Source organism: Columba livia, chromosome 1 (assembly GCF_036013475.1).
Source record: "Columba livia isolate bColLiv1 breed racing homer chromosome 1, bColLiv1.pat.W.v2, whole genome shotgun sequence".
Classification (NCBI taxonomy): domain Eukaryota; kingdom Metazoa; phylum Chordata; class Aves; order Columbiformes; family Columbidae; genus Columba; species Columba livia.
This window is the reverse complement of record NC_088602.1, coordinates 67,089,055-67,104,370: the sequence shown is the minus strand read 5'-3', so window position 1 is coordinate 67,104,370 and position 15,316 is coordinate 67,089,055. Positions and strand designations below refer to the sequence as shown.

Here is a 15,316-nt window from a genome sequence, read left to right as displayed (position 1 = left end):
AAGAAAAAATACTATTTAAAAACATAAGATTCCTTGAGCAAAATAATTAGAGACAGAAATAGTCATTAACTCTGGAATGCATAATTCTTCCCACAATTCTTAATATAAGGTGAATGCTGTTGCATGCCACAGTACTAAAAAATATGTGAGTTAAATATCTTCCCGCTCCAAAGACACGTGGCCTAAAACCTGAAAAATTACAGTATATGCAAATTATCATAAAGGACCTACTTTACTGACCATTTCTTTGTGTTTGGGGGATAGATTTCTGCATGGCATAATATTTCCACTTGCATTGGTTTCCTGGCATGAAAATGTTTATTGCACTCATTAGCTAAGAGGATGTCGGCACTGGTCCAATGAACACAGATCTGCCTTCTGATTTCAGCCATTAAATTGCAATGGGATTCATAGGCTTAACATTGTGGGTGTGAGAATAATAAAATGGAACTCCATCTTTAGCCCAGTTACCATGGATGCAGTTAAAGGTCATAGTGGCAGCTGCTAACTAGTTGCCTTTTTAGCTGTATTTCTTCTCCTGCTATGTGTTTTTGTGTACTTTAGTTTCTGCAGGTCTGCCTTGGAGCAATTTCACTTCCTTAAGTTGGCATATGGGTGTCTTCCTCAACATGATGGGTACATTCTCGTAAATATGGTTGCTATGGGCATTCCTTTATTCAATTATTTGTGTTTTAATAGGAAATGAATGTAAAGACCTTAGCAAAAAATAGAAATGCATCCTGCTCAGCATCCCAAATTATTTCTATTTTCTGCACTGTGCTTCGCATTCCTAACTGGGGAGAGGAGGGGGGTAAAAAAAAAAAGCCCTGTCTATAGTGAATTCCCTTCTCCATTTAAACTGATAATGGGTTCAGGCACTGAGGCATTCACAATGTGGAACATCAACTACTACTTCGGCCCAAAGTCCTAGGAGTTAATTCCCTGTAGCGCATGAAGTGTCAGAGTAATTACCACTGATCAGCCCTATTTCTCAGCATTCTGTCCTGCTTTGAGAGGCACCCTGTTTATTGATGCACCGCCACATCATCACAGTGCTTTCATTCAGTCAAGCTGCTTAATCGAAAGGGCTTGGACAATGCAGGATTTTCAAAGAGAAGAAGTGGAAAAAAATTAAAAGTAGCCAAGTAAAATAAAGTGAATGGTAAAGAAACCTGAAAGCTCTACAAAATATTTCCTTATGTCAACACTTCATTTCAATAGACTTTAAAACTCCTATTCATTTCCAAAAGAAGGTACTGTGAGTCTTTTCTGTGGTGACTCAACTCTGTGATCGCATCCTTTTTGAAGGTTTTTAAGAGCACAGTGCTGGAAGCCCTCCTTGAGGAACATTTATTGTTTCTTGTTCTGTTTATATACATGCTATGACTGTGTCAACCTTTATGAGCCACAATACAAAGAAACTTTTTTTTCAAGTTTTTGTGGCTCTGTTTTAAAGATACACTTATATAACTTGTCATTTAATGAAAATAAATTAAGTACTATATAAGCCAAATATTTCAGTTCCACACAAGGGTGGCTTCTGGTTCTCTTTGGCAGGATGCCACTTTATTAATTTTTATTTCAAACACAATGTGAAACTTTTAATTTTAATATAGTATATAAGTATGATGGCTATAAAGCCTACACTGTGACTAACTCATGCTCCTCCTCTCCTTGCACCTCTGTGTATATTAGAAGGTGGCAGGAAGTTACACTGAATTCATTTCAACTTAAATACTATCAGGCTTTGTGTGTTTGTTTGTTAGAGAGAGAAGAGAGATTTATTTGGGCCAGCATTTTAACTTAGGTAGGACTCAGTGTTTACCTTGATTAAGTTCCTTTGGGGCAATTTGTATGTATATTCCTGTGTGCCTCTGGCTACCCAGCCCATCCTGAAAGTAACTATTTAGTTGGGACTGTTTTGCCTGGAGAAGTGAAATAGATTGCCACATGGCAGAGCAAACAAACAGGCAATGACAAACACAAGTATAATCAAACTAGTTATCTAACTGTTTGATAAAGTACTTTTAATGACATCACCCCCTCCGTGGCATTGTTTCATTAAGTAATAATAAGTTTCGTAAGTTGTTCTGCAGTGTTGTTTAATATATCAGAATAAGACTGCTACAACTATTACAGTGTCCCATTTTACTGTTTCATCCACCATACTTTTAATCAGAGATTTTCTTCTTGTGCCTTGTTTACTGTTGATATTTTCTGGCTGATTGGATAGGAATGACATTTTGACAATTTACTGTAGCAGTAAGCACTGTACAAACAAAAGGTGCTGATGAAAACTCGGAACCCATTATTATGTAAATTATGGCTGACTAACACAGATTCCATCTCCGAGTCACCATCATTGAGACCAGTTTTACTCAATGATAATAATTTTCATGATTGCAGTCTTCAGAGAGATCAGAAATATGCTTTAGCTGTTGCATTTATCTACTGCGGGTACTTGACCCTTAATTAAATGCTGAAACTTTTTTATACAATAAAGTAAAATACAGCTGACACTTCTATTCAAACAAAGAGCGTCAAACATAGATCTACCAAATAAGATAAAGGTATTTCAGGCTTACCTTGTTGTAATGCTAGTAAACATGAAGAATACAACATCTTTTGAAAGAGAGCTTAAAGATTAAAATGGAAAAAAAAAGAAAAGCACGTTCCTGGGCAATTTAAATGTTGCACTTCAGTGCTGTGTTTGCTGAATGCTGGGCTTGCTCTGCAGAATGGGCTTGAACTTTATATTAAAATATGCATGACAGGAAAAAAAAACGAATGAGCTCTGAGTATATAGCTGATGTTTGTCTGCTCCCATATATTATTGCGGTCATAAGTGCAAAAAGATTAGAAAATAAAATAACATGTTATTTAATGTACCCCGCTAACTTTCATAAGACCGTACTCTCCCAAATCTTAAAAACCATACTTTGTAAAGCTACTCCTCCTAAAAATGGATTAGAAGCAACTTAAAGTCATGTACTACTGAACTAGTGTTCTGCTGCTAACAAATACAAAAATTAATAAACATTATGCAGACACACCACTTAATTGGTTTTATATTTATATATATATATATATATGTGTTCCAAAAACAAGACTGAGGAAAAGGAATACACCGCAGAGAAAAAGGGAGCAGGGCTTTTTATTTAATATTTTCATTTTTAAAGGCAGCTCTGTAACCTCTTAGTACTTTTTTCCCCCCTCTTCCCCCTCACCCAGTTTTCCCCCTCTTCTACACCCTCCTCACCATTTTTTCAAAACGGCCATTTCAGGTAAGCACTAACAGTCTAACTTTAAAAGAGGTAGGGTATTATAAAAATGGAGATTCAGTATTTCTTTAGACATAGCACTTTGCTAAACTGTCAGTTCATAGAGCCAATGAGCTAAGAAAAGTAATTACTTAAGTGGATTTCATGAAGAGTAGAAAGATGATTGTGCCACATTAAATAACAATTGCATCCTTAATGATGTGTTGGACTATAATACAAACATCCTTCTGCCATTATATGCACTACAATATACCTTTCTAATTACTCCAGTGGCTTCCTCTTCCTTTATTAAGATGCTATGCTTTCAGAGACTATGTAAGCATTATATGAGCTCTTTTTTTTGTTGTTTTTTTTTTAAAAAAAAGAACCTACAGTGATTGCAGCTGTGTGGTCATTGAAAAAATTGTTTATAAGTTACTGACACATTGTATATAAATGGAAACATTATTTTATTCTGTTTCTTTCCTTCATGAAATAAAATTTTCCTTAGATGAGACATGATGAAATCCAATAATATTACTTCTCCAGATTTCTTTGGTATTTCTAGATATGTAAGCGGTACGGTAATATAACTCCAGCTAATTAGTAAGGCAGATTCAAGACAACACGGCAAACTTAAGAATCAAAGCTAGAATGGGATAGATAAATTGGTATTATTCCTTTCAGCGATTTCTTGCTTATAGCTTGTGAACCCTTGGGGATCCTTGGGTTTCCTGTCAGTGTTGCCTGAAAAAGCTGGTTTATTATCTGCAAGCTTAAATATATTACATTGGTATTCCTATCCACTAAAAATATTTTTAGATTGTCTGCAAATTCAAAAAGGTTGAAAACCACTTCTCCATTTCATTGCTTATATTCTGTCCCTTAGAGATGGAAACCTTACACTCCTTAGCACTGCTTTCTATAAATCAGTTTTCTGATTTCTAGAGTTACTTTTGTTCACTATCTGACCACTCATTAGACTTGATTTCCTAACATTCTGTCAGCGCACAGAGCTTATACTTGGACTCAGTTAAAGTTTGCACACATTAATTGTCCCACTGAAGAAAAGGAAACTTCTTTTATATGGAAATTTTTCCAAATATATGAAGGTACTGAAGAACTAGGAAAAAAAGTCGTAAAATTGAACAATTCCGGATTCTCTGTCAGAGCTTCAATTAACTCTTACAATAGAAACTTTCATGCAAAAGGTAACTTAATAAGTGAACAAAATAAAACCTGCAAAGTATTCTCCTCTGTTGTCTCTTAGTAAAGATGTTCTCTTTTAACTCATAATTCATGTTCTTCTGCTACTTATTAATGTAATTAATAGCAATAATTCTGTGAACAGTCCACTACACTTTTATGCACATTGTACTGCAGTCCAGAATTGGGTACTTAAAGTCATGCTTTTGGAATTCTATCAGTTAAATCCATGGAATATTGTCAAAGTTCTTTACCATTACTATGTGAACTGAAGTTAAACTAAAGAGAACAATATTCTTGTTTTGAAAATCAGTTTTGACTCTTTTGAAATATAGCAATAATAGGAAAAACATGTCATAGTCTGACCAAACAATTTTGTGGTTCTCATCAATATTATCTTATTTTTGTGAAAAACTAGGACACATTATACAGGTATTTTCACATTTGTTCATACATTGTCAAACTAAACAACAATGATGTCCATAATTGAAAATAAAATTCATCTATAAAATTAATCTGTAATTAATATAACCAATTTCCTACAAGCAACTCACTAGGTATATATTTCCTCTTTAGTCCCTAATTCTTACTGATACAGTAAGAGCTCTGTGCTTGGATTACACGCTAGGCAGAATTATGGGAATCTTTATAAACTCCCTGCTATGCTGCTTGGTTAGCTGAATTCAAGATTAGTAAATGGTCCTTGGAAAGTAAGCAGAGTACTCCCCTCTCTCCCCCCGCCCCGTTACTGCATTTGAAGGGTATATACATAGCCATATAGTCTTATGCAGTCAGTCACAAGAAGTCTGAACCAAAAAAAAAACCCCAAAACTGCAACTAAGTGAAATTTTTGTGCTGGGGTGAGCAAGTAGCAACTGGGAATAATTTGTCATTCTTACCTGTACTCCTTGCCATCTGCAGAGTATCCATCAGCCCACATTTGGGCCCAGCGTGAGGTGACAAATTCTATCATTCCATTTTCTGGGAGAGGAGGATGTACAGATCTGCTTTGTTCAGAAGGTTAGCACTTACCTACTGCAGACGTTACAGCCAAGCAAATCATATCTTGAAAATTAAAATAAATTGTTGAAAATGCTTTGCTTATGACATTTTCCACTATCTTTTAAGGAAAAAAATTACTGCTTGGAAAGGAAAACAAACGTGAAACTGGACAAAGATAGTTACATATAATGTCTCAGACACACTTTGTAGCTCATATCACAGATTCTTCTGCCTGCTGGAGAGGATGGTGAGTCAGTCTCCAAGTTTGGGAAAAATTACTTTTTTCCAAATTAGTATTTTATACATGTGAAACATAAAAGTTACATCTGGGACACTGACAACTGTGTTCAGCAGGAAACTTGAACTATGTTTAGGCACCGAAGCGAAAATTTTCAGACTTTGATATCTTTGGTTAGAGGATGCCTTGTTCTTGAGTGCTCAGACCCTGCTGGGGTCTTGTTTTTCAACAGAGTGACTAGTGTTCTGTGTTGCCTGAAGTTGTATCTAGAAATGCTTCTGTGTAAGAAAAAAATTAATTACCTCACTTTCTGCTGGTTTAAGGAACAAGCTTTGGTTTCCAGGTGCTTTTCTTGTTATAGGTTGTCTCCAGATCACCAGTAATGGGCTAAAGATTAAGTTCACCTCGTGTACTTCCAAAGATTGGCATCCAAGTTGCTCTAGAACAGCATGAATGAGACTGTCATGGAGAAGTGATTTCTGATACTGATCTATCTACTGTTGCTTATTAAAAAACAGATTGCTCACTGTTGTGGCAGTGAAGGCTGGAGACAGGGATGTAGTTTCTGCATGATCAGCACCTTCCTTTTGAGAGCCACAGTGATCTCTGCTCATTCCCACAATCTCAGAAGGTAATCAAACCTGCCAGGAAGCAACACTGGTTTTGCAATGACCCAGAGTAGCTCTGAGGTGTAGGCAGAGTTCTTGATGCCTAAAGGTCCTACATGAATCTGTTTGTGGGAACAAAGAAGCAGAACACCTTAGTGTAAATGATATAGCATTTTTCTGTTCTGATCAAAGACCTTGTATATACCATACACATTACCAGTTAGGCTTGGCGACAGCTCTGCCATGCGGCAAAGTCACCTTATGAACATTACAGAGAAGGGAAACCAAGGCACAGAAACATAGAGTGACTTACCTAAGATCGTAGGGCAAGGCACTGTGGAGGTAGGAAGAGCGATGATTTGGAGCCAGCATCTGAAACACAAGATCATTCTTTTCCCTCTGAAAGGCAGAATGTTGTGATAGTCTGCAACCCTGGTCTGCTCATGTTTATGGTTAAGATGGGAAATATCTTTGCAAAATTCACTCTCTGCTTAGGAGGTGCACAACACCTAACAGAGCGTACAGGTCTGGCTCCTCACACAGAGGGAAGACTACACGAGTCCCCATCTGAAAAGTGGCCATGTTGCATTCCTCTGCTTACAAGCAAGCCTGTGTGTTTTGTGTTGCTGTGCTAAGGTGTGTGTAGCACCGGTTGTGTGAGTTGCTTACAGGGAAAATGGTGCAGAGCTGAAGCCTTACATGTTCCAGCAGTGTGTGAGCTTTAGAAAATAACAGAAGTATTAAACTGGACTTGTAGAGAGACTTTTCACCTTGATTTTAACTAAAGCATTGGGAAGTTAATTCTTCTGGGCCTCTAAAGGGTGTTGGTGCCTGTCACATGCCATTGCCTGCCCCTCAGTATGGGTCCTGAAGGTGCTGTGGAGGTTTTGCATTCCACCTTCAAGTGAGCTGGACTTATGAACTGAAACTAAGATCAGAACTGGCAGGCTCGTGCCAAATTGAAGTTTTATTTATTTGATCATTTCATTGCAAGGTAGACACTGAGTCTGTGGTTTATATCTTTAAAATCAAATAAACTATTTATATATAGTGAAGAACTGCAAAAGACATAGACCTTATTCACTAATATTTTTATGGTTTCTTTACACTTGACAAGTAAAGAATTTGTGAAAGTGTTTTTTGTACCCAAATCCCACAGATTTCTTGGGGTATTTTTTTAAATTAAAAAAGGTACAATCTAGATTAGTAACACAAATTTAGCTCCCGTTTTTCCCTAACATGCAGCATGAACCCATCCGAGTGAATTTTTAACATGTATTTTTAATGTAATACATTTGATGAAAACTTAAGAAAATACCATCAACTTTTATCTATTTAACATTTTCGTGTTATTAAATGAGGATACCTCGTGTGAATTTCAGGTCAGAGTGGAAATATAAATTAACTACTGTTTTCCTTCCAGTCCTGATAATATTGTTTTGTTTACATCACCATGGAAAGCTTTATGCAAATTTTCTTGCCACACCATATCCATTATACCTTAAAGAGAAAACAGTCTAATAAAAATTCTGAAAACAGCTCTTACTTGTAGGAAAGGAAACTCAAAGGTCTGCAGTCTTTCAAAGTGTCACTGCTACTAAGTCAAGATTCATAGAGGAAGAAATCAGAACTGTTCTTTCATAGAAAGAAATTACTGTGAGTGCCAGATGAAGCCAGCAAAGCCATGGAGAGGCTACAGTTTGCAAGGCAGGTCTTGCTTGATATTTTGGTCCTGTGGACAAGGGGGTCCTGGATGTTTTTGCCACCCCTGCTGACAGCTTGTCAGGTGGCTCCTGCACACACCTTTACGGTTGCAATTCCTGCTACACATGTTGCAGGGTATGTGGAAGGTCATTAGTGGTTTCAGTCTGCATTTCTGTCATCCTAAAGTACAATCTTGCCATGCACTTTGCACTACCAGGGCTAGGAAACCAGTATCTTTCATAGTAATGACTTCCAGTTTACAGCCTTCATTTGTTATATTTCCTCAATAGCTGTTGTGTTGAGATTAACTGCATAAATGGTCTGCAGCTGGCTGTTATGAATTAAGGGAGTTTAATCAAAGTATTTCTAATGTACAGCATAATGATAATACATGGGGGAAGTACTATTTAAGAGATAATGATGGCTTCAGAAGATCACTGTTGTAATGTTTAGTGCATATGCCTTCAGCATTGAATTTGTTGTTGTTCTGAATATGCTTAATGGATCAGTGAAAAGCTGCCTAATGTGGGATTGTTTGATGGGGCTGACAGAGCTGGAATTAGCCCATTGCTGTTTACTGCATACAGCCATTAAGATTAATTGCTGCCAGATAATTTTGACTGTTTTTATCTTCGGGAAAAAGTGTCACTAATGGGTTTATAAATTGGTTCACTATTACTAATAGTAAGGCCAGTGTAACAGGAGAGGATGTCAGCAGCTAATTCTAAAGATAAAGGTAAAAAGTATAAAGTACTATATGACTTGCTAGTTTTAAGGGATAATGTTATCTAATAACAGACAGACTGATATATGATGCTCATTAATGCTATTTCCCGGGCTTTGGGTTGAACCTAATAGATGCTAATAAAGTCTTATTTGATGTACCATTAAAAAGCTCAATCTGTTTTCTGCATTAATGCACAATGTTGTTTATCACATTCTCAGTGACTAAAACCCAAACCCTCAATCTGTTACATAACTAAACAGTATCAGGCTAGTTATACCTATTTTTGTCTTTGTTTAGAAATACAGAAAAATTTATAGGGCAACCACACTTCTGTATATACTGTATGTAATTCACATCACTCAGCTTCTTGTCAACAATGACAATACTTCAGATTTTATTGTAATGGATCCTCTCTTACATATATAGTCACTGGTAAATTCTGCAAAGCACTCCCTCTAAAAGATAAATGAATTGGTTTGCAAATATTAGAAAATAGTGGTGGGATGTGGGCAAAAGATTACCCACCACATCAGAGGTTAATACTGTGGTACACCACATATACACTCATGTACAGTGCCTCTAATTTGCTGTGTGTTAAAATGAAAGTTCTTTGTATGCTGAGTCTCAAATATATCCCTTATATGTAAGGGCATTGGCAAGAGTGGGAAGAATGTGCACTAAATAGATAGAAACACAGACAAGGAATGCTTAATGAAAAGGGGAAAAACAATAACTCATAACTAGTGAAGTTGTTCCCTTCTCAAGTAGAGATAGTGTAAATTATTAAGTGATTCCCTTCTTAAGTCAAAAGAGCATTTACATTTTCCATGACCAATTTTTATATTGTGCTGAGAACATCTTCAAATTTTTGAGGTAGTAAAACAGTTCTTGTCTAAAAAAAAAAGGGAATCTCAAACAATAAAAGAAAAAGCTCTTTACATTATTTTTCCCTCTCAGAATGCTACCACATGAAGGCCTTTGAGAAGTAAAGAGGAAAAAAAATAGGGTAGTAAGATTTGTTCTGCTGTATTTGGTTTTCCACAGTAGTATTCCAGGTGGCATTCTTGTTTCTTTGCCATTAAGGACATGAGCCCTTTATTCTGGTTTACACCCATTCTCCATGCATTCACTTTCAACTTCCATCCTTTTTCCATACTTATACTATCTGCCTGCATATCTAGTAATGTATATTGATGTGTGGAGACCTTGTATTATGTAGGGAAATGGCTATAATCTAAATATTCTTCCTTTTATGTATCTGAACATTGCACAATGCTGCCTGGACATATCCATCCAGGTTTTTTTCACTATGTCCAGATCCTGATTTCTTTCGCTTTTATATGCCCCAACATTGGCTACATTATCCATATCTAATCAATTATATTCCAGTTAATCTTTTGTCTGTACACAGATCTAGCACTGTTTTCACTTAAAATAGTTTAAAATTGGTTTCATTAATTCAGTACAAACTCTGTGTAGACACATTGATGCTGGGTTACATGCAGCTTATTTTGGTTTACTTTAACCCAATATAGGTTAAACCAAGCTCTGTCAGACTTATATTGATTTAAAAGAGCTGACATAACCTATTTTACAGTTTTAACTACATTGATTTTAAATACTGTTCTTAGTTAAACCAATGCAATTTGCATATACACTGTCCCAAATTTTGTTTCCAAAATTGTTGCCTATGTTCCCATGCATGGCTCTGCATAGATGCCCATTAGCCTCTCCTTTCTGTTGTTAATAATTCTAAATATCTTGAGGCAAGCATTGATTAGGTTGTTAACCAAGGTGTCTGTGGCAGGCAATTCAGGATGACAGCTTATGCTAAAATTATTCTAGAATAAGGTATAGGGTTGTGGATTGCTTTAATGCAGAGAAGATGTACTGGAACAGTTCCAGGTAGAGACACTCTGAAGGAGATTTGGGTGTTCTTTGCCAGTTTGGACAGAACAGGGCATCCTACCCCTGCTGCAGGAGGGAATGGATCCCTTGTGTCAGATCAGCCAGTCCAGACATCTTGGGCACCCCACAGCATCTCAAAGGGCACAAAACATCTGTGTTTACTCACCTGAATCTTTTCCTCTAATTCTTAAGTGAGATGATTTTTTGAGTTTAAGTAATCTGCTTCCAAAGTAAATGGTCAGGCAAATATTTACTGAGGAAGGAAGGAAGGAAGGAAGGAAGGAAGGAAGGAAGGAAGGAAGGAAGGAAGGAAGGAAGGAAGGAAGGAAGGAAGGAAGGAGGGGAAGGAGGGAGGGAGGGAGGGAGGGAGGGAGGGAGGGAAGGAAGGAAGGAAGGAAGGAAGGAAGGAAGGAAGGAAGGAAGGAAGGAAGGAAGGAAGGAAGGAAGGAAGGAAGGAAAGAAGGAAGGAAGGAAGGAAGGAAAGAAGGAAGGAAGGAAAGAAGGAAGGAAGGGAAAGATCTAAGGACATTTTAGGCAGAACTGAAAAACAGGCAAATTAGGCACATCACACAATGGGATCCTAGTTCACTAAGCATGATCCTTCCAGTCCTTTACCTTGCAGGTGCACCTGTTTTGGGTCATGCCATATATGCAATGGCTTGCTTTCTAATCTGCTGTTTGCTACAAAGCTGCTCTGATTATGGATTTGCAGAAATGGCGTGTTAATCCTGAACTTTTCCAAATCAAGCGCAGACTTTGGACTGCTTAACCTAAAAACAGCAGTCACTGAAGATACTCAGGTGTTTCTAAACTAATATCTGCTGGGTAAAAGTACATAATATTTTTCAGAATGGAGGGCCTGGTCTTCATTGCAGTAAAGACAATCTAATATAGAAAGGACTTCACTAACTTTACACAATATCACCAGTGCCAAACTTGAGCAATCAAGAGGAATACCTATTTACATTGCAGGACAGTTTAAATGCAACTTGATTAGTTTAACCTGAAATAGGAAGGAGGAAGGAGTGCTATCACAATTTAAGTGCTTTCTCAATATTACAATGAACACCTGAGCTTCCTGAACGTCCTGAGCATTCAGCTCCTTGTGACTGTAAGTAAGGGGCATCTGTCTTGCTGGAGCAACCCAGGTTTCCACATTGCAGTCCTGGAAGATTGTTCAGACTCAGTGTAGCCCCAGTCAGCTACTCAAAAACATGAATGTGCCATGAATGGTACATGAATGTACCACCCAGTTATAAAGTTACTCTAAGCACTATTCTTTTCTTCTACATATCCTCTGTGATGTATGAAGTGAGGACAGCTGGCATTTTCCAAACTTTCCCTTTCACTTAACAGTCTGTAATTCCACATGCTTGTCTAGAGCAAGCCCATCTCCAGTGCCTTCTGGAGCAAGAAGCAGTAGTATTGCAGAGTGTAGCCGTATCCACAAAGGTTTTGGGACATAGTTTGCTTCCCTGTTCCTTTGTCACCACAAGTCCCACGCCAGTGACCCTTACAAAATGGATGTAACTGAGAACAGGACTCAACCTTCAATCTACATTATGCTCCAGAAAGCAGGACTGGGTTGGCACCGGGAGGTGCCATATTCAGGAGACCAGGCTCCTTCAGTAGCCAGTTCAAAGTAGGAATTTCACTAAGGTGTTTTGCAGGACTGTCTTTCTATTGGTAAGACAGGAAACATTATGAGACTAACTTCCTACCTCAGACACTTCATTTAAGTATCTAAATTTAGACACTGTGAGTAGCCTTATAATTTTATTTGTTTCAGGAAGATTTTTGATTCAGTTTTCTTCTTTTCAGATGAAATTCACCACTTTGCAGCACCCCAGTTCAGGACACATTACCCTTCTAGTTCTTCGCAAACTCTAATTCAAAGCGCTTATTCCAAAACAGAGCAAAACCCATGTAAAGCCTCATGAAATCCTGTTCAGGTTTGGCCATCTGGCAAGATCACTGTATTGGAAAAAATCTGAATGTAGAGGGATGCATAGTGTTTAGTCTGACCTGTTAGCCAGGCATGAATTTGATCACACAGTTGTGTGTCTCACTTTGACCTCACCAAGAACCGTGTCCTGAAAAGAAAATCCTGTGGGAAATTTGTACTTTAGATGAGGGGGAAAAAAATCAAGTCAAGCCTCCAAAAATTATAAAATGTTACATTAATTGCTTCTTTTCACTTGTCACCTTCTTGATTTGAGCTTTTACAGTTCATATTTTTTAACTTTCCTTTGCAGTCCAGATCATTAAGAATTTCTCTTTTTTTTTTACTTTAATAAAAACAGGGAGTATCAGGTAATAACAGTATTTTTGAAGGTAAGGCATTAAAAATACTAATTGTTGCAAAATACATGGTTAAATCACAAGTCTTGGCAACATCAGAAAGTGTATTCCTCTCCTTTCAAGAGTAGTTTTCATGTAGACGTTTGAAGTAATTTCTCTAATGAAACTGTTTTGGTTTGGTTTTTTGTTTGTTTATTTGTTTTTTTCATATACACAGACTTGTACAGGTTAGGAAGAAAAGCTGAGATGAACCCAAGCCATGTATAAGTTCTGGGAGAGTGTCAAGTGATAGAACATGCAGCCATTCTATTTATCAATGTCAAAAATTCTTTGTCTGATTCATGAAATGTTATTTTATCCACACACAAGGATATGTGAGGTGTTTTTTTTACAATGTAATAGATTGCAAAACTTTCTCTCCCTAAATTCACGTGTGAAAATTATGTGCTGAAATTTTTAATTTGACCTAATTAAGAATTTTAGGAACAAATAAAGATACTTAATACAGCAAATGAAATACACTAGATTTAAAAAATAATTCAAAAAAATCAGTCATGGATATATTATCCTGAAATTAAACTGTTTAACATGGAAGATTCTCTCAGCTTCAGACAGTTTCAGGCCAATTCTTCCCAGACTGCATCTATTACCTAAAAAAAATTACATAACTTGCTTTTTTTCTGCAAATCGCTGAAGCCCGACTTGTGCTCCATTATTAACATCAGAGCTGTCAGCATCTCAGGCAGGCAAGAGAAGAAAGCAAAGAATTCCTACCAGCAGCAACAAAACCATGCTTGCACTTAGAGAAATCTTCCTTCAATCCTCTTTACACCAAGCAGAGAACTACTTTAAGTACAGTATGCTGAAGGTGGGATACATTTCACTTTCACTATCTATAAGTTAGAAGTCTCTGTTAGATGTCTGTAAGTTAAAGTCATCTTGACTCCCTCTCTAGACAATGAAGAGAGATAGGCACCTCCAGAGGGTGATTAATCCCATCTGAAGACAGGTATTGAAGAGAGATGGAAGGAATCACCCTTTGGAGATGTCTATCTCCAGTGACTACAAAGTGAGTCTATGGTGAGTGACTTAAACTTGACAGCTCAAGTTATGTGAGATGAAATCTAACCCTAAGCAGAAATAACACAGGAGAAGATTTACTCTCCTGTACAGTAGAGAAGGTTATTAATGATGGTTAATGGAGGTATTCTGCATTTTAAATGCACAAATTACATCATCTGCTTATTAGCTAGCATGAATTAACTTGCTTGTGCATATAACTACACTGATATGTCATGGGTGTGAGAGCTTCTGTAAAAAGCAGGAAGAGCAAGTTTAGTACTTGGAGCAGGGCTCCAAAGGAGTGTCACACTCAGCTGAGAGCATGACCAGTATCTGAATGCTCCTTTTTCTCTCTGTGCTACCTGTTTAACAACCATCTTAACAGCAATGTCACCCTGGGCATCTTTTTTTACCATCTAAGTGCCGTTTGTCTCTGTTCCAGCTGAAATCATAACAGCATGGCAGGTTAGTCGACTTGCATTTTACAGGAAGTGGAACTGTATTATAATAACACTAAGAGAATCAGAATATATTCATTTCTAATGATTCACATTAACTTTCCAGCCCATCAAAGTATTTTTCATTTTAGTTTAGAATCTGAAGACAGGCAAAAATATCTTCCCCTAGAAACTGTAAGCAGTAGTCTGTGAGGCACCAACTGATTGGCTTTCACATGGCTTCAGACTCATTGTTCCTAGAGCAGGTGAGGGTCTGTGAAGTAACAGCTCTTGACCATGACTCTCCTCTAGGGTCTGCACAATGTCCTCATGAACCTAAAGCTTCTTTTTGTTTCAGTTCAAAGAACCAAACGTCAGAGGGGGTTGTGCTGGAGCCAATGAGTCTGGTGGATGTTGAACTATGAAAGTGACCACACATGGCATGCTATAGGGTTTGGCATGATGAGGTTATCTGAAGGTGCAAAGAATGCTGAAAACATGGCTGAAAACAAGAAGAAATGGGAAAATTAGCACAACAGAAGATCAAGATAACACTATCTGAACTGGCCCCTGTACTTTTTTAATATAGCAGTGTAACGATACTCAAATGGGCCTTCTCTGGTCATGGCTTTAATTGTTTTAATGAAGGAACCTGAACTTTAGCTTTTTTTCTTTGCAGCGCCTACTAGATAGAATGTCAAAAGACAAAGAATTCAAGATACCTCTGCAGCCTAGGTATTTGTGTCTTTATTAATAGTTTCTTGAAGTAAAATTGGATAGACATAATTTTATGACTGCACCCAAGAGTTTAAAGGCTCTACCAAATTAACCTTTCCACCACTCTCTCCTGAACTGTACTGTTG

At 37.3% G+C, this 15,316-nt stretch overlaps 1 long non-coding RNA gene across 16 annotated transcripts in view; it reads left to right on the top strand.

Moving 5' to 3' along the window:
• The window catches only part of LOC110360325 (uncharacterized), a 206,807-nt gene that overhangs the window by 42,422 nt on the left and 149,069 nt on the right, over positions 1 to 15,316 (top strand). The window lies entirely within an intron of this gene.